We start from the raw sequence: 19,870 nt of genomic DNA on the forward strand, positions 1-19,870 counted from the left end.
ATTGAACCTTATGGAAGATATTGTACAAAGTAGCTGCGAGTTCTGGCTTTATAGATGCTCCAAGTGAATCCATCTCAAGAATCTAAGTCCATGGAATCAAAGTCCACGGAAATGATCTGTGAACTATGAAGTAGTCGAAAATTCACATGTGTAGAGGGATATGGATACGTGTCCCATAGTTCTTATTATATTTTAAATGTATAAGAACACAAGAGAAAGAAAAGTTGACACAAAAGCTATTCAACTTTTAATATGTAAAATGAATAATAAAATATTTGCTAGTAAGAAATCATAATTTTGAAGAAACATTTATTTTTGGCTCCCAGTGTCAACCAAAAATGAACTTAGAAGGAACCAAATCAATACAGAAGCATTAATGAAATCATTCAGACTGCAAGAATAGAGTGTAAAACTATGATTCATTCTCTTTTTCTGTCCCTGCCAAGATGACAAGTGCATTATGCCTAACTAGCAGGAAAAAGACCCCTTGGTGATAATTTATTTCTCAAAAAAGGTTCTATGTGTGAACATTCATACTCCTTGATTCAAAATTGGTAGCTTCACCTCTCTTGCTCTTTTGTACTCTGAAACACAGATCCTATTTTTAGGAATTCACCAATTTTCTTTGAATTTACAATTTCACCATTTTGTAGAACTGTCTGAGTGCTCAGTATTACTTTGTGAAATCCATTTCATTTTAATCAATTATTATGCTTCAATTGCAGAGATAAGTCAGGAGGTAATATGTGTCACCAAATCAATTATGGGATGGAAAGCAACGTGGCCATTTCTATATTTCACTTAATTTGAGGGATATAATCTTGTAAGAACCAACACAATAGCATATGGACTTCGACAAAATGTGATTTTTGAAACAATGGTTTCTTGTACAAATTATTGAATGAACATGAATTATTTTATATTTAATTACTACTCTATATGTACTACTTTCATAATAAAAATAAGTCATTCTCTTACAAATGCAAAAAAAAAAACCAATTCTTGTTCTTAGACTTCTCATTCTCCACATTCTAATTATATTTTTGATCGCAATATACTATCTTGTACAAGGCAGCAGTAGAAGTTGAGTGTAGATTTTCTAAATTGTTGCCTACGAAAGACTAAATATTGTATCCTTTGCTGTGTGTATGTTCCTGCGTGTATGCAGGTGGTGATCCAAAGATAAGATCAATGTGCGCATGTTTAAAATTGTTAAAAAAGAAACATTAAAGTGAGAGATTCATTGTTTAGAATGATAGAACAAGTATGTTAGAAGCAAGGGGAGTATTTTGAAAGGGATCAATGGTTGCTGAAAAAGGGATCAATGGTTACTGAAATAGATTTTTAAATTAAAATATTCAGTGTGTTTTTGATCATACTTTACATATACACATGTGTATAAGGAAAGTGATATGCATATTACATGCTTATATACACGAGTAAACCTACATACATTTCAAATATTGTTAAATAAGATATTTTTAAAAATTTGACTGAAAAGTATAATGAAACATTTGAATGTTTAGTTTTATACTATGAATTAGAAAGGTTTTGACAATTATCAATTTAATTTCATCTATTATAGATAAACTAAATGATACTATCTCTTGCTCTATTTCTGTCTGTCTGTTGTTTTCCTTAGAATGAATTTACAAACATAAAATGATTGAGGTATGACAAGTCGAACTTACTGATTAGGAAAATATAAGTAATTTAATGTAAACTATTAGTTTGGTTGAAAATAAGTAATTTCTTGAGCTATACTAACACTCATATGTTAGAAATGATGTGCAAATATTATTAAAATCTCAAAAGAGTATCTTAAACACAAATTGATAAAATGAATGCAATAGTATTATCAGACACAGGAGTTCAAAACATGTGATGTTAATTTCTGCAAAAGAAAGGCTTACTTAAATTTGTATTGAGTTATCAGATCAATGATATCTTGAAAAAATTAAGTATTCATCAGTGCATTTATTTTCTTTCACCACTAAGTACTTAACTATGTGTGAAGGTGGTTATATAAGGAAGAGTAATTTTGGCTTCCCAGAGACAACAATCAGAGTCACAGAAAGATGCCTGATCATCTATCTATGTATCTACCAAAGTTCATAGAATTTTTTTACACATATAAAATCTATATACATATACATACATATATATATATATATATATATATATATCTTATAATATATATTGTGATCAGTGCTGGAGAAGAATGAGCCAGGTAATTGTTAATGCTGCAATAGAAAGACGAGGCCAATTTATCCTAACAATCAGCCTGTACAATTCAATAAATGGAGCACATAAAGTAAATTATCTTAGGGCAATGCCTTAATAAAGGACATTTAACAGGAGCACAAAGTACAGAACTTATGGAAAATGAGAGAACATATATTTAACACAACACTTTTCTTTTAATCCAATCACTTTAGACAAGTAACTCAATTGCTTGGATGGATGCCAAGAAAAAGGGCTATTTAAGCGATCACTATTCTATTACAAACCATGTTCTACTGTACTTTACTACAAACCAATTTTATAAGCTAGATAGTGTTTCCAGGGTTTTTGAAAGAAGCCATAAATCCCTATGTAGATATGGGGAAAAGTCCCACAATGTAAACACAATTCTATGACAAATGGCCACCATTCCTGTCCTTGATTTATTTGGTAAAGCAGAAAAAAATGCAACAAAATATGATTATTGGAAACAGAAAAATTAGATTTTATAACAGTCCTTTTCCTGAAAACTAGCTGATGGTGCTGATGCAGGTGGTGGAATCACAAGACAGCTTTCTACCCAATTCTTTTCTGATAGAGAGAGCTGGAAATTTCATTCTTATAATGTGGGAAGAAAGTAGACTGTGCCTATGGGGGGATGTGATATTGAAAAGCCATCACTTTAACTTTTTTTGCATCCAAAGAGAGTTCTCCATGTGTATGGAAAGAAAAATGGAAGATGTGTCCAATAAATTGGGGAAGGAGGAGAACAGGAAAGCATTGTTTGTGTGGCCACAAAGAATAGAATTTCTGTTGGATGTAGCTTTGGACAGTTGGCCGCCACCCAGATGCATGAATACGTCTGAGAAATAGCATGCTAGATATGCAGTGTGGGAAGCCAAAGGAGATTTCACAGGGAAGGAGAGATTCCCGTCAAGACTCTGGCCACATCCTGGGCTTCCCTTTTAATGAGCTAATAGAAACATCAAACCAAGTGCTGAATCAATGAAATCATCTACTTAATTTCATAGTTAATTAGTGGAAGCAAATCTAAAATTAAGTGCTTTCCCTGCAGCATAGCCACACATGCACAAAAAAGGCAACTGCAATTTGAAGAAGGATTAGACAGACATAGATGTAAGGAGAGAAAATACATTTGGTAAGCACAAAGAAAAAGATGACAGCAGAGTCAGAAGATGCAAAGGAAAGACGTAAGTCTCCAGAATACCTGTGACTGGATGCAAGGAAAATGCATCCCCATTCTCTGTGGCAAAGAGGGTCTTATTATCTAAGAAACACCCTCAGAGGCTTACATAGCTGAAAGAAGTACTGGAAAGCATGTAAATCAAACCCCTCATTTTACAGAAACAAGGCTCAGAACAGAAAGGCAATTTGCTTAGAATTCTATGGCCACAGGGCAGCAACAGCAGCAGCCCTGGAATGTTACTTTAGCATGCAGCAGTGGGAAACAGCAATTTCCAAGATGCTGCTGGCAAACCTGGGGCCACGTGAGCTCATCTTTCCTAGGTTTCTTGCAACCACCTGCTCAGAGTTTTCCCCAAGGGCTGTAATGTTCATTGTATCTCTGGCAGAGTGTTAGGGTAGAGACCTGAATGACAGATATGGCCACTTGTCAAGGACTTAGGAGATTTTTATCTATCTATCTATCTATCTATCTATCTATTTCCAATTGATGACATCAGGAGAAAGTTTAAAAATTAGAGGATTTACTATCATAGTCATTCACCCATAATAAAAATATATTTTTTATCCTAATAAAAATGACAAGGGAATAAAAAAGAGAATCTTTTAAATTGCATACATTTGATTTTGTGGGAAACTCAGTGAATTCTGCTCCCCTCTCTCCATTTCTTATGGAAAGGTTCACCTGGCCGTTTCATAAGGAATATACAAATGGGCGAAAGAGATTGAAAACATTAGGACTTACAGCTTCACTGTGCTCCTTGAAAGTTTAATAATATAAGAACTTGAAAGAAGGAACCACTGTTTACAGGAACATTTGCTTTGAGAAATCCTCCGAAGCATCTACAGGGCAGCCCCACCTAAAAGACAAGCACATCTGGACCTCAGAAACATGTGACTTTGATTAAAGAGTTCCACATCTCTGGGAGCCCCGGAACCAAAGCACATCTAGAGATCTAAATTACTGTTCTTTGAAAGGCTGCTCCCTAACTGGACCCTATGGGAAACCAGGCAAAAGATAGTTCTTTCATTTCAAAGAAATCACACCAGTAAGTGAGACTTCCTAATGCAGGAGGATGCATAGCCCCAAGTGCAGCCTCTGAGACTATCAGAAAAAATTAATGAAACTCTAGTTAACACCAAAGCGATGCTTCACTTTTAAGTTATTTTTGGTTAAGATTGGCAGTTGAAAGTTAGTGAAGCAGAACATATTTTTTTTTCTTTAATTATATGGCCCTAATTGAGCCTACACATTGCAAGCCTATGGTGGTGACATGGACTAGAAATGTAAGCCCAGGGGTTGACTTCAGAGACTCTGTATAATAAGTGAGGAAACAGATAATAAATACAAAGAACAATAACCCAAACAGAGCATGGGAGAGGAAATGGAAAATAATATGGCATAGCCAAGAAATCTGTACTGGAATTGGGGGGGAGTGGGGGAAGAAGGGCTTGAGATACAGAGGATCCCTGGAACACAGCCAGGGTGCAGCGCCTGGCATCTATTTCACAAGTGAGGGCTTGTTCTTAGGAACAGCATAAAAGCAGTGTCTTGGAAAGATAAATAACTGGTGATAAATATGGGGTAGAAGGAAAAGGGCAGATCTGGGTGTGATGATAGCTATCTGGGCCCGATAAGTGCTAAAAGTCTGAATTAGGGTAAGAAAGAGACATATTCTAGAGGCAGTAAGAACCAAGAATTTACTTTGCCTTTCTAGCCCCAAGAGGTAGGAAACAGTGGTTTAGATATATTATAAAATAGTAAGCGGCAGCAAGCCTCTTCAATTTTTTTTTTTAAGCTTTAGATTTGAGCATAAAAAGCCACAACTGATATTAAAGTCACTTTATGTTCTTTGTACAGGAGGTTCTGGGTCAAATGCTTAGGAGGCAGTAAGAATAATGCTCTGATGTGAATCCGTAACCTGACTGCAAGAAGTGACTGGACCTGGAGGAGCAGAGGAAGGTTAGCAGCCCATGTTTTTAGAAGGCTTTCAGGAGAAGCCATGGGAAAATTTCAGAAACTGAAATAAATGCATGGGAGCCAAGGTGTGTGTGTGTGTGTGTGTGTGTGTGTGTGTGTGTGTGTGTGCAAGTAAGCTTGAGCCTGCGCCTGCAGATCCTACAGTACCATCCAGCTGTGCCTGCCCACCTTGCTGCTGTGGGTCTGCACAAAAGCAAAACAAATGGGGATACTACACAGCTTAGGGATGCTAGTTCCTATTTGCTCCAATGCTTGGATGGCTTGAGAATGGTAAACTTGTTAAGCAATTTCATAGGAAGGAAAATAAATACCCCGTCCCAGAGCTCTGTATCTTTTCCTTTCATCCTTCTGCTCATCCCTCTACTATTCTGATAGGAAAAATCTTAAGACCTATGGGAGAAAGGACTCTATCTCCATCTTGCATACACAGAACAGGGTGTATTTGAGTGGTAAACTGACACACGAAATCTGCAGGACAGGTTTATTTAGCTGAGACTGTGACTGTATCATGTCATCTAGAGGGAGAAGGACTGCCTCATAAGCACACAGGTACTGGAAGTTTGGTTTTCTGGGAACCTTGCACGGTGAGGTGTTTTTTTTTTTTTTTTTTTTTTTTTTTTTTTTTTTTTTTTCAGTGTAGCCAATATAAGACAAACAACAGAGCCTCCTAAATGACCTCTGTGATTTATTTATGGTAATCTCAAATGTTTGATATATTTAAAATCAAACACTTGCAAATATTTAGAGTTATGGCTGGGCAGTTGCCCTGGTCAAACTCAAGGCAGCAAATTGCCATAACAAACTGCATGTGGTGATACGTGGCTATACTCCTAGCACTCTGAGAGGCTGAGGCAAGGAGGAATGCAAGTGTAAGCCCAAAACCCTGGCTTAAAATTAAGCTTTCTTGTCTTAAAATTTAACAAAAGGCTAGGGATGCAGCTCAGTCTGAAAGACCAGGGTTCAATACCTAGCACCTGCTTCTACACACACACACACACACACACATACACACACACACACACACGGAGTAACATATACTATTCAGAACACTAGCAAAAAGGAGATGGATAAAGAGGAGGAAAAATTTAAAAAAAAAACTGATTTTAAAGGAAAAAACAGATCTTCTGTGTTTTGGTTCCTTTAAACTTAACAAAATCATGTCATGCTATTTTTTATTAATTAGCTCCAAGTGAGAGGCAGCACAGGACTGTACAGAATTGACTAGATGATCAGAGGTTCAAAGCAGAATGCTGTTGATTATTGGCTCTGTGCTAAAGATGGGCAGTAAATCTAGCCCAAACCTTTCTTTCCTCCCTTTTAAAAAGAAAAAAAAAAAATCACACTTATTTGCTTGTGGATTCAATGTTCACAAGAGGTAAAATATTTATAAGAGTGCCTAACCAAAGCAATCACATAGTAAATATTACCTTCTTGTGATTTCTTCTCATACTGTTTGTTCTGTTATGGAATTCATTACAAGGGGACAATATGATAAAATGAATGAGATAATCTATGGCCATTCTAACCACACTAAAGACAATCACCGCAGTCTCTTTATTGTTTTGATTTTCCAGAAGGAACTTACCCTGCCAGTCATTTACTATCCAGTAGCTTTCTTGAGAAGCATATGAAGTTGATTTAACGTTCAATTCTGAGCTTACCACAACATAAATATGGATTGAGCATCTATGGTGCTCTCAGTATGGAACACAACCATATTAAGACTACAAAACAGATAATTCCCACTCTTTGAACTTGGTGAGCCAACATGTGTTTTTGAACAGAATTTCTTAGTAGATATTAGACTCCAGAATCCAGATAATTACTTCCTTCATTTTGCCTCTGAAGGACCCAAGACCTCTGGTGCTACCTGCCAGGACCAAAGTCACCAGCACGGGAAAATGAGAGATCAAGAAGAGACTGTGTCACTGGGTACAGCAGGGGGCGGAGCCTGGGCTCTCTTGAGTGTTTTAAATACCTCTAGCAGTGGCCTGCTATGGACAGAAGAAGATTGTTTTATTCTTGCTTTTGTGTCCTCTTTTCAGACATGGCTGTAAGACGCTTTTCAGAAACAAGGAACTGTCCCTGAGAGATAAGACAATAGTGCGAGAGTCACGTGAACATAGATGAAGGTGTTCCACAGAACAAGTTATAGTTAAAATCAGATGAGTTACAGGCAGAGCAAGACTCTTCATAGAGCATGATAGAAACTTCAACACCTGCACAAAAAAGTAGCATTTGAAAGAAATATGAACACAATTAACCCTTGTCATGAGTTACCCTGCGGAACAAAACAACCTGTTCTTCTCATTCTTCACCATCACACACCTAGAAGGTTTTTGTGATTTTGTCTCCCCAGTAATTCAGTTCTATAGTCTTTCAGTAGCCCTAAGTTCCATTTGCAGAATCACTTGTTCCCTCATGATGGTTCACAAATGGCATAGGATCTAAGGGATCCCTGCCAGCTGAGGTCTCAGGGAGTTCTCAGGAAAAGCTAGGTTGAAACTGTGCTTGATGTTTCATCGGTAAATGATTGAAGAAACAGAAAACAATTGCATGATTAAAAAATGAAACAGAAAAATACCAACCCGAGTGAATCACAGAGAAATCATACTTGGATCAATCTACATCTGAACAGCGTGTCCTGTGACCTGTTCAATGATCCATATCAGTATTTTCTTTACCCTAGTTAAGATGTTTTTCCCTTTCATTTCCACTCTATGGCATCAGTAGTGAAACAGGTCCAAGCTAAAACAATCTTACAAGGAAACACTAATACAGTAGAAAATCATTTACTCAAAATGAAAGCAATGAGTTTCTTTATTCAGTCGACACTGATTTCCAAATTGTATATGGAATATCAGAAATTTCATTCTTCTAAACTTAGAAATTCACTTTCTCATGATATTTTGTCCTGTTTTTATTTTAATAAAATGACATTTAATTACATTTCAATTCCTTCTTCCTAAGACACTTGCCTACAGATTTCACAGTATTTTTGTAAGAAAATACAATTATGTTTTTATACATAATAGTTTGAGTATTTTCATGTACCAAGAACTCTGTTAAAAGCCTCCAGTGCATAGTTAGTTATCCCCCTATTGAAAGGATTTTGCCCTAAAGGAGACACTGCAGAGCTGGGAGGCAGAAGGTCACCTTCCCCACCCCTAGACAATTTACCTGTGGTGCAAAATGAATTCCACTGAGCTACCTGTGCTTCAGTAATGCCCCTTAGGCTCCAGCCCAAACCTAAGCTATTTGTATGCTCCTATACCACGTGTCCCGCACAGAGAATGACAGCTCTCTGTGGTGGTGGTGGTGGTGGGGGGGGGGTTTCTCTCTCTGCATTCTTAAAATAAAGACCACTTTACTTTATATTCTGTCTTCTAATCGCCTTGAAAACTCTTTCATCTATAACACGAATTGAGGTTCAGAAAGGTACACAAATTGCAAAAAAGTATAGATCTAAGGTGAGAAGAGGTTTGTGCCAGTCTGTCTTCTATGTCTATGAATTGTTGTGATCCATAGCTCTTGGCATATGACAGCTGAGGGGTCAATGCTTTGGGAAACACAATTGCATCTTGAAATCTCTGGAAGGTGATTGCAAGAAAAAGTAAAAGGCTCCTCTGTATCAAATAACACAAAAGTCTCTTGTTGAATAATTTGGTCCTGCACTACTCATCCTGTCTTCCAGTTGAGCTCCTGGAAATATCTACAGGTACAGCTTTAATACCAGTCCTGGGAAAAAGATCAGTACCCACCGGCTTCCTAAAATGCACCAGTGGTTCAAAATAAACATTTCCTTTCCAGACATCCATGGGATGTCCTATGCCTCTTCCTCTGGGCTGGCCTGAAAGGCCCAGAGCAGCTTCACAATGAACAGTAGACAGAGAGCAATGGGACCAGCGACCTTAATACAGACAGAGCCTCTGTCCCTTCTTGGCCAATGGGAACAGCAGCAGGGTTGGACCTGAAGTGATGGCATGGTGCCGGCAAAGCACTTTGGCACATGCCAGGATATGAAAGGCTCTGATGAACCCCATTTCACAATTCACTGACCACGTGCATTCAGCAGGCAGAGATTTGTTCCTAATATCCTTGTGATATATTCTATGGTCCAGGTCTGCGGACAGGATCCCTCCTTGTCAGGAGCCCTGGAAGCCAGATCTCTGCTCTGTTTTCCTTGGCAGTAAAATAAACTCTGGGAGAAGCAGCTCCCTAGTTTTAAAGAGACAGGAGGCATTTCTAGCCACAGATCTCTCTGGGGGTCTATAGGAAACTTCCAGAGGCTTGTGATGCATGCTAATCCTTTCTCTCCTAAAGAGAGGAATCTCCTTCATAGTGAAGTCATTGTTCTTTCTAATTGTCAGAGACTGCTGCTCTGCACTTGCCTGCAGAGATGCAATTAACATATCACCACAACACCAACCCATTATAATCTGTTCTGTGGTCCTATCAACAAGGGAGAGCCCTGACTCTGCCTCCATCCCAGCTTCCTTCTAATTAGGTGTTTAATATGTAAATAGATGGGGGAAAACAGAGACCTGGATAGAACACTATAGGTCTGACCCACTTTAGGACTCAAAGCACTGTCTTGGAGTTGGGATATTTTTGTTAATGGACCATGAGTTTAAGAAGTGAGAACAAAAGAAAGGACAGTAGGACCAAGGGAAAGAAAGAGGAGGAAAGCTCTAGGTCCTCAGGCAGACAAGGAGGGTGAGGAGGAGAGGGAAAGGTTGCTTGCTGCTTTGGGGAATTGAAAAACATGTAACTTCTGCTGGAAACTATTGCCATGGCAACCCTCAAACAATACAGAGAAAGCCTTCATGGTTCCATTCTTGCCTTCCTGAACCCCACTGTGGAGATGTTAACTCTTTTAGGGTGGCTTTTGATTTTCTGCCTTTTTAGTTAGTAGAAATCAGCATTCCCTAGAATCTTCCTCTTGTAATCCCCTAGAATTCATTCACCCACACACACATGCTTTGGGCCCTGCTGGGGTGAGGTGATTCTCTCCAGAACTCAGCTAATTAACTATCATCATCCTTTCCACCCAGAAAGGAAGAGCTGGGCAAAAATCTCCCTCTCTCCCTTCTTTCCTCCTCCTATCCTCACCATTCCTAATCCCAAGGTTGTAAAAATCAATAGAGATCTGTCTCAGACTCAACCGTAAAAATTCCGGGAGAAACACATCTGTACATTTGCAAATGCCATGCACCTTTGATAGGAATTCCACATATGAATTGTTGAAGTACCTATCACCATTATCAAGTCATTGGTTCAAACAAAACAGATTTGCTGCCCTGAAAATAATAGAGCATCATCATCATCATCATCATCATCATCATCATCATCATCATCATAATCTTTACCTGGAAATAGAAAATCTAAACTTAGAAAAAAAGCTTTAAATGACTAATAAATTGAAAAGCAAATACTCCAACAGTCAAGCTATTTATCTTCTTAGATGACAGAATAAAATTAAACCACAATTAAACAGCATCTTACTATTTAGCACTTTCCTTCATTTAATTCAGTGTTTTCTGAAAGGATGAAGCATCTCTCCAAGGCATAATGCCAAAGCAACATAGCTGCATGTGTACGGTTGGATTTCATAGAGCCATGTGTTCATGTGGTGCAAAAAATGACCTCAGATCATCATTTTTTAATTTTTTTTAAAAAATAAAATCACTTTATAACGAGGAGATTTTTTTTCAGTTTCTTTTTGTGAGGGTTTATCAATGGGCATTCCTAAAATCTTACAGATGACAGTCTCTTTCTGATAGTCATCAATAAATAGAAGGCCTACTGCATCCAGCTGTGAAGACTATGCAGAACACAAATTGCCACCTTGATTCTTGTGAGCAGAGGCTTTGTGAGCAATACCATAAGAATTATCTTTTACAAAACCTGTAGTGAGCTTGACAGCAGCTATAAAGTAGAACATAAAATTAGCACTGAAGTACATTTAAAGAACAATATTTTGAGTCATCTCAGGAATTTATTTTGCTTTATATTTTAATTTTCTGTTAGTACATGTTTGCAGTACTTAGTGATAACATTCCTCATGGGGCAGTTACGCATGTATAGAAGGGGATGAATATAGACTATTTTTTAAAAATAGCATCCTTAAGGGCATCTATTACCAATATTTCAAAATACCAGCAAAAAAAATCATGCATGCACACATTCACACAATTACCTACAGTAATCCAATTTTGGTTCACTCTATCTTATCTTACTACCAATATTCACCTAGAGATTTAAGAGATGATTAGCAGGTATATATATTTCTGTTAAAAAAATGATAAATTGCAAAGTATTATGCAAAGTAGATCTGAGCCATGCATCCCTAAGAAGCACAACAAAACTGAACGTCATTGGTAAAACCCCGGTAAAAATAACAGCCTACATGACAAACACAACTGAAAGGATTTGTTCCCCTAAAAGAGGTATTGGATCAGTTCACTGATTCATTGGTTCTACCAAAACATATTGTTACCTTCTGTGTTAGATGTCAGCGTAGACAAGCAGAATAAAATGAGGTCCCTAACTAAAAGAAGGCACAATCTTGTGAGTTTTCACTAAGTGAACACAGACAGTACACCAATGTAAGAGCCACCACACGGATGTGAACAAGATGCTCCTGTACCAGGGATCAGGGAGATTCAATAAATCTGGAGGAACTTGGAAAGATTCTCCTGAATGAATCAATTGGCTCTGGGTCTCCACAAATAAAGTTTATCTCCAAGAAATTAAGCAACTCTCACACAGTTGGAGTAAAAGCCAGCCTGGAAAGTCTCTAGAGGAATAAAACATTTAGTACAGCAGACAGACAAGAGAAAGCATGAATAAGATGGCCAGAAGAATATGGATCTTAGTCTATAAATACATTTATACACTATAGAGTAAGGGAAGTTCAGCTTTATTTCTTAGGATGATAGTTCTGGAGGAAGAATGAATAATGGATTATGTGGCAGAAAAGTTTGTACTATCTGAAAAGCTAGAGATATCAAGGAAAGAAATGGGGGAAGCTGTATGGAGGCAGGTATAAGGGAAAAAGCTGAATTTAATACTGTATTTGATGAGAAGACTGGGTAGGAGGGAAGTTAAGAAGATATCAGTATCTCTGGATACCATAAATACCTCGGCCACTGGAGAGAAAATAATCAGTTATGGTTGCTATATGAAATTTGGGAGGTCTGCAGAAGACTCAGGAGAATAAACAGAATTTTTTGGTGATGGAGGTTTATGATTCCTGGAAACAAACACAAGGAAGCTTGAGTTTCATCTTATACTTGCCTGACATTTCTCAAAAATGTAGAGACTGCAATAGAAGAGAATTAGAGAGCAATTTTTTGTTCTTGAAAGACCAAAATAGGAACTCGAGAAGATGGAATAAAATTAAGAAAGGAATTGGTCAGATCGCAATGTCTCAAACTTCTGGGAGTTTCAAGGGGCCAGAAGTGGACACAAATATCAAATGCTACCATGAGGCCAAGCATGAGGAGGATTTGAATTAAAGGTTTGGTCTGCCCTCAGAAGCCCATATGCGGCATAAGGGTGTCAAATATGAAGACCAAACTTCTTATTAACATTGACCTTATTTCTCATACAATTCTGAATTTTTAGATAAGGGAATAGCAATTTACAATGTGTTTCTCCTTGAGGTATGTTCGGTGAGTTAGCACAGTTTTTCCTGGGACTTTTTAATGAAGTTCTTTTGTTACTTAGGAGAGCACTCCTGAATATCAATGAAAGCAGCCAACAGTAAACCAAAAATGTCTTTGGAGAAGTTTTACTTCAGAAAGTAGAAAGGAGAGAAACTACAAAGATCTGAATCCCAATTACAATATTTACACTGAACAAGGAAACTATAAAATGAAAATATGCAATTTGAATAGTTGTTTAGAGGAATATAAACTGATGGGTATCTATTAACAAGTTTGAATTTACTGATTCTACCTTTTGGTCTTAAAGAGATAAGTAGCTTCTATTTCCCATCCCCCAAATTTAGTTGGTGTATAATCTTAGACAATGTGCTTAGCCTCTTTTTGTTTCTAAGTAAAGATTTAGAGACAGAATATGCCATATTCTCAACATACTGCCTGATGCATATCAAATGAGCAATAAAGAGTAATTAATAATGTTACTAATTTATGCTTGTAATTTCCAAATACGTTAGAAACTTCTATAAGCTTAGGAAGTTGTCATATGATGCCAGAAGTTGATCAAAAATACATTAATCTTACGTAAGTTTTCTAAATCATTTTTAGAATTTACTGACATTGGATAAAATAACAAGAATAGTATCACCTACTTAGCAACACTGGCAAAAAAACATTTATTAATACTCTTAGTAACTGTAATGTAAAACATTATCAAATAAATATTCCCTTTTTTGATAGAAACTAAAAAATCTCTAATTTTACAGTTGAGGAAACTGATATACAGTAAATTGAATTAACCCATTTAGAATCTACTAGCGTGTAGATAATAAGGCAAAATTGCAATATGATGTTTGTTTATTAAGATATTGTAGCACATCATGTCCCAATCCCTAGTCAGCTCCTTCACATGTTCATCTGCATATTTTCCACTACCACACTAAGCTTCTTTCCACATTTTCAAAACTAGTTTCCTGAGAGTCTATATTTTTAATTCCTAGGTGGTCTGAGTTTCTAGGTAGTCGATTATGAACTCAAGAGTCATAGAATCTTAGTGTTTGAAGCAATCATACATTTTATTTTTATTTAACAGATTAAAATGTAAAGTCTGAGAAGAGGTGGTTACAAAATAAATTTCATTAGTAACAACACTGGATTTATCACCCAATTTTCAGACCTCAGTGTTTTTAACATAAGAGAATCATGAAGGATGCTGTGTGTGGAATCATTATATTTATTGATGTTTCTCATGAAGCTACTATACATTTCTGAATGCAAGGCTTTTTGTCTACATGTGCTGGCATGCCTGTGCATATACATGGGCGTGTGCATACATTGAGTACTTTAGAAAAGGTAGTTCTTAAAATTTAGGCAGCCAAGAAATACTGCCTGTCTATTATTTGTCGAGGCCATGTCAGAAAACAAAATAAAGTTCTTGCCATCAGAAACTATCATAAGTGCATTGTCTGAGTCATAAAATTTTTCTGCCTAAATTTCAAACTCAGGGAAATTTGCATTTGTTCAGAGAAACAATTTTGAAAAAAAAATGAAGATATGATACTCTCTTTATCCTCTTAGGTCCTTTTCAAATCATTAATTTTTTGTGCTTTTATTATAAAATATTTGATAATAAAATCAAAGTTTATATGAGCATAGAGTACATTTTATACAGGTCACAAAGTATGTTTTCTGACTTTGTCAAAGAAATGACATTCACTAGGACAATTCCCAATAAGAAATAAGCTTTCATCTGTAGGACTTTGCCAAAAACAGCTGCATTTATGCCTGACTCCCAACAGATCCTGTATGCTTTTTTTTTTTTTTTTTTTTTTTTTTTTTTTTTTTTAATTGACACCAGTGAGAACATGGATTAACAACTTCTCATCAACAAAGTCCATACCTGTTTTTTGGTAAATGGTGTATTAGCTAAACTGAAATCAGAAGCAATCAATTTAAATGTGCATGTATTGAATGCTCGCAGTGCATGACATATAAAATCTGATTTTAACTTCACAGTAACCAGTTCCCTGCTGCTGTTAGGTACACTGTTCTACAGATAAGCAAACAGGCTGAGAGAGGCCTATGGCACAGGGCACACACATGGCCCCATAAAGAGCTGCTGAGTATCTGTTTCTCCTTGGATACCAGAGCCCAACTTCAACTAATTTTTTTTTTTTTCTTTAGAAAGTACCTCAAAAGGTAAAATTTATCAAATGATGAAAACTTCCATACAGTTAGATAAGAATTCTTTTTAGATAAGAAAAAAAATTACCAACTTCAGGGTACTTTTCCAAAATTGACAAAGATTTCATATTACATTCATTGTTTCACTCAACAAATAGTAAAGAAAAATAAAATAAAAACCCAGGAGTAACCCCACATCTCCACATAGGCGTGACATCAACAATAGCGGCAGGATTCTACTTTTTATTTTTATCTTAAAAAAGAGAAAGGTTCCCTCTCAGCATATGGAGGAAATGGACAGAACACAGACCTAGTACTACAGTGAGTGAAATTCTGAAAAATGACCAGGATTGGCTGCTTCAGAAAAACCATCGGCAAGTTGATAGCATATTTACTCATGCAAACCATAAGAACTGAATATCTGCCTTAAATCTTTTTGGTCCCCTACAGCCTACTCAATCTTTAGTGTTCTGTGCCAACTTTACCTAACAGGAGATTCAGTGTGGCTAGGAGCACTGTGAACCCAAATTGTGTGATACGGACCCTAAATCGCAGTAATAGAATCTTATACCATCTGATGTGAATAATCACACAGACTTATTTCGTGCCTTACAGATCCAGAATATGTCATGTGTAGCCAAAAGGATGCATTTAAAATCCAAAAGCTATATTATAAAACTTTTAGACCAAAACTACACAAAACACAACTGTAATGCTATTTTCCTCTAAAATCTCATGGGAATATTTTTGCTAAGACTGTTTTCTACACGTTTAGCAGACATTCATAATTTTCAGGTTCTCATCTGAAACAGCATTCTACATCTTTGTACTGTAGACAAGCTGTCTTGATGAGACCTCAGAAGAGTAACCTGATAACTAATATAAAGCCAACTAATCAGTCTCTCCTTCTCAAGTGTAACCATTAGGCTTTCAAAGTGCCCCCTTAGCCTGCATTCATTCACAGGAAGCTGATAGAAATGAATTCATCCAAGGATCATCATTAGGAACAGCCACCCTTAAAGGAGCTATACTTGGGCTTTACAGAACATTACTTTTAATTCACAAAACGATCCAACAAATTAGATGCTATCATTCATCCAACCAATGAGAAGACTGAGGGTCAGCAGAAATTCAAATTTTGCCCAAAGGGTACAGCTACTCAGAGAAGAACCTTTAAAATGGTGGCTTCAAAATTTATAAAACCCAGCAGCCTTCTGTGTCCTCAACAGATCCCTGTCTACAACTACCTGCTCGAATTGCTAACTCCATGAGCACCAACTTCAGCCCTAAAGTAAACTGATGAGGTCAATTTCCACTCTGGACCTGAGTTCCTTTGTGAACCCAAGAACGATTTGCCCAAAATGCAAGGCCATCTGCGGGTGCCAAGCCAAAGGAGTTAACTCCCGGTCTGAGCCTGCAATGCTAACTGTAAGACTTGTCAAGTGATTCACCCACAGAAGAGGCATCCTGAGGAAACCCCCCTATCAGTGGAGATGGGTGAGAGGAACACACTCAGCTTGCAATTTTAAACAGATATATTGCATTGTCTGCCCCATCTTTGTCTCCTTGATTTCTCCCCTCCTCTCAAGAGTCTTTTCTTGCATGTGGGGGGCATACAGAGGAGGAGGGGTTGATGTCAAAGAGAGAAATGTATTTGGAGATTTAACTAGAACAGCACTGGGAAAATCTTGATGTGAAAAAACAAACAAACAAAAAAAGTAAAATCTCTCCCAAAAGGAAACACCTGACCCACATGGATCCTGGGCCTGAGGTACAAAGTAAAAGTATCACAGTAGATCTATTTTCCTTCTTCCTTTTTTCTCATCTAGGTTAAGCTACAGCTGATCAGAAATTTAATGAAAATTGAGTTATTCTATGAGCAGGAATGCTAAATTCAGAGTGGTTATATACAACAAAGTAAACAAGCAAATAAACCCAATGCACTGAATTATGATAAAGTATACAGAAGGTATCAGGGACCTTAGGGGGGAAATCCTGGGACAATTATATTCATAGGCTGGTAAATTTATTGCCTGATCTGTGTCCCAACAGGAAACATGTGCCCAGAAAAATAAATTAGAGAAGTGCTCAGCTCTAAGCTAGTTTAGTTAAGGAGTAATGAAATGGATAAGAATAGATGATGTGAGGGAAAGAACAGACTCAGATGCTTTTAGCGGGATGTTTCTGGTTTCTATTATCACTTCTCTAACATAAATCTAACTCCACAGTACTTTAATGACTCCCTAGGGTCCACCACTCACAGGATTAAATGCATCCAGTGCTAAGAAGGGACCCAAGAGACAGAGGCCTTTCATGTGTCAGAGCTGTGGATTGTTTTAAAAATAGATTTAAGGGTAGTGTGGACTGGGAGAAAAAGAGACAGACAGAGACAGAGAGAGCTAGCAAGGAGAGGGAATGAGAGAGAGAGTGAGAGAGAGAGAGAGAGAGAGAGAGAGAGAGAGAGAGAGAGAGACAAGAAAGAAAAAGAAAGAAGCGAATGCTGGAGTTTACAGCTCTGGAGACCTGAAATGGTAGAAGTTTCTTTTACACTGGAGACTACTGTGCCTTCCTTGAATCCCTCCTCACAAAAATGACAGCTGTCAACAGGGCAGCCATGCTATTTAGGTTCCACTCCTGTGACTCCTACCCACTTTCGATGTAAAAGTTGTCTGCTCCTCTGAGGCTTGTGGTATCACCTGTCTCACACTGGCCCTTCACCAAAGACTTACAGTCCCTCTAGGCCTCAGTTTATCCCACTGCCATGAAACCTCCAAGGAGGCTTCAGTCTCTAAAGTTATGTGAGCCTGTGATTCTGACAGAAGGCTCCAGAGGGAAATAGGGAAGGGTATAGAAGAAGAGTTGTATAAAACAGTCCAGCTCTCTGACTCTGGCAACTGCTAACTGCGCAGGAAGAAGTTGTTCCTGTAGGGTCCCTCAGCCTTTCATTTCCTCCTTCTCTTTTTCTTTATTGACTTCTTTCCCTTGACAAGCCTGGCCCATCCTAAGCATTACTGCTTAATACAGAAGCAGAAGCAGTGGTTTCTAAGGTCCCACCAGCCCCTAGGCATCTTGGCCTTTATCTCAGGAGCTGGGTCCTGGTGTAGGGAAGGTTTCTGAGGAATCCCAATGGGCCCGGCCCTCCACAACCTAAGTGGAGCCTCTCTGCTAACCGAAGAAGTCATCAGTTAGAAAGGGGGTGGGGCTGAAGAGAAGTGGGTTCTCTTCATTTCATTGGCGAAAACCCTGGTGATGTGGAGACCACACTCAGGCACGTAGGTGCAAGAGATTCTCCACCAGCCTCCTCCTCTCTGCCCACGCGCCCTCCGATAACCCATCTACAAGCCAGAACTGTCTTCACCTGCCTGCTTTCTTATTCTACTTTCCTGGCCACACATTCTGTTAATCTGCAATGTCAGTATGCATGGTGACATTTAAATGGGGACTCTCAGATTTCCAATCGGTCGTTCCTAAGTCCCGGGCTTCCATGTAACTTAAATGGCTCCCACAGTGTCAAGCACACAGCACCAGCACCCCACACTGCAGCAGCTTTCTCGGGGAGGTTTTGTTTTTCCTGCTGAACCTTTGCAAAGGCATTTGCTCAGGATGCAGCAACCTGCATTAGTGTAGCAAACGGGCTGATGGGTGAACCCAGCCTGAGGGAACAAATGCGTGGGCCACCCTGTCCCCTTAAGCCACCGGCCCCACAAGCCAGGTCTTTGAAAGCCACAGGAAAGGGGAAGGAGAAGGGATAAGGAGCATAAGAACACTAAACGAATGAACATTTTTCTTCATTAGTAAATAAGAAAATAAAGATAACTCACTATTTCAGACTCATCACAGCAACATCCACATGGAAATCCAGGTAGTTAAGAATAAGAGAAAAACACATGATCTTGATACCAAAAAGAAAAGAAATGAAAGGGGGGAAAAAGGAGGTTGATGAAGAAAAATCCAGCTGCAATTATCCGTCAGTTTTAGTCAACATAGGCACAAATCCAACAGTGCTCTGCTGGTTTCTCTCCCCCAATCAATGCCCCTCATTCTGCCGCGGTCAACTTTTCTTCTCTGAAATTTCCTTGCAGATGTATTATTAATTTCCTCTCCTCTTGTGGGAAATTCAAAACGGAAGAAGAAAAAGAAGAAGGGGAGGGGAAAAAAAACATATCAGGTCTTTCACTTTCCTAAAAAAAGCCCCAAACTTTTCACGCCAAAAATATCTCCTTGGTGTACTTTCATCTTTGCAGAGAAAAATAAGCATACTTTTTCTTAGTGGATCGGAGCTTCTCCATTTCCAATCATCCTTTGGGGGAGGGAGGCGAGGGGGGGGGCAGCTATTTTATTCTTATTTATTTATGTCGGAACACACCAACCCCCGCAGCGCTGAGACAGGTTTACTTCATCTTCCAAAGCTCCCTCGGTGCCCATACACACATTTTTGTGTTACGATCCAGAAAAAGCTTCGTTCTTCCTTTTCGCTTGCACCATCAGTTTATCCGCGGCGCTGGGCTCCAAGAGAGAGCTGCGTCCGGCATCCTTCATTTTTGCAAAGCGCCCCACAACCACAGCCACCGCCACCAAAAAAAAAAAAAAAAAAAAAAAAAAAAGTCTCCTTTTG

The 19,870-nt window shown here is 38.2% G+C and overlaps 1 protein-coding gene across 6 annotated transcripts in view; it reads right to left on the bottom strand.

The window, feature by feature from the left end:
- The window catches only part of Lrrc4c (leucine rich repeat containing 4C), a 1,223,661-nt gene that overhangs the window by 162,013 nt on the left and 1,041,778 nt on the right, over nucleotides 1–19,870 (bottom strand). For 2 of the 6 annotated variants that reach the window (XM_013147414.3, XM_063227791.1), the window contains exon 1: nucleotides 19,077–19,806. The exons of 3 other annotated variants lie outside the window; for them this stretch is intronic. The gene's annotated coding sequence lies outside the window, so the exon portion shown is untranslated. Of the gene's footprint in view, nucleotides 1–4,171; nucleotides 4,287–19,076; nucleotides 19,807–19,870 lie in introns of those variants that run through there. One more of the 6 variants, XM_063227792.1, reaches the window with a different exon arrangement.

The sequence above is a fragment of the Cavia porcellus genome, unplaced genomic scaffold, assembly GCF_034190915.1.
Source record: "Cavia porcellus strain 051 isolate PalLab524CR breed Dunkin Hartley unplaced genomic scaffold, mCavPor4.1 scaffold_17, whole genome shotgun sequence".
In the NCBI taxonomy this organism is placed as follows: Eukaryota; Metazoa; Chordata; class Mammalia; order Rodentia; family Caviidae; genus Cavia; species Cavia porcellus.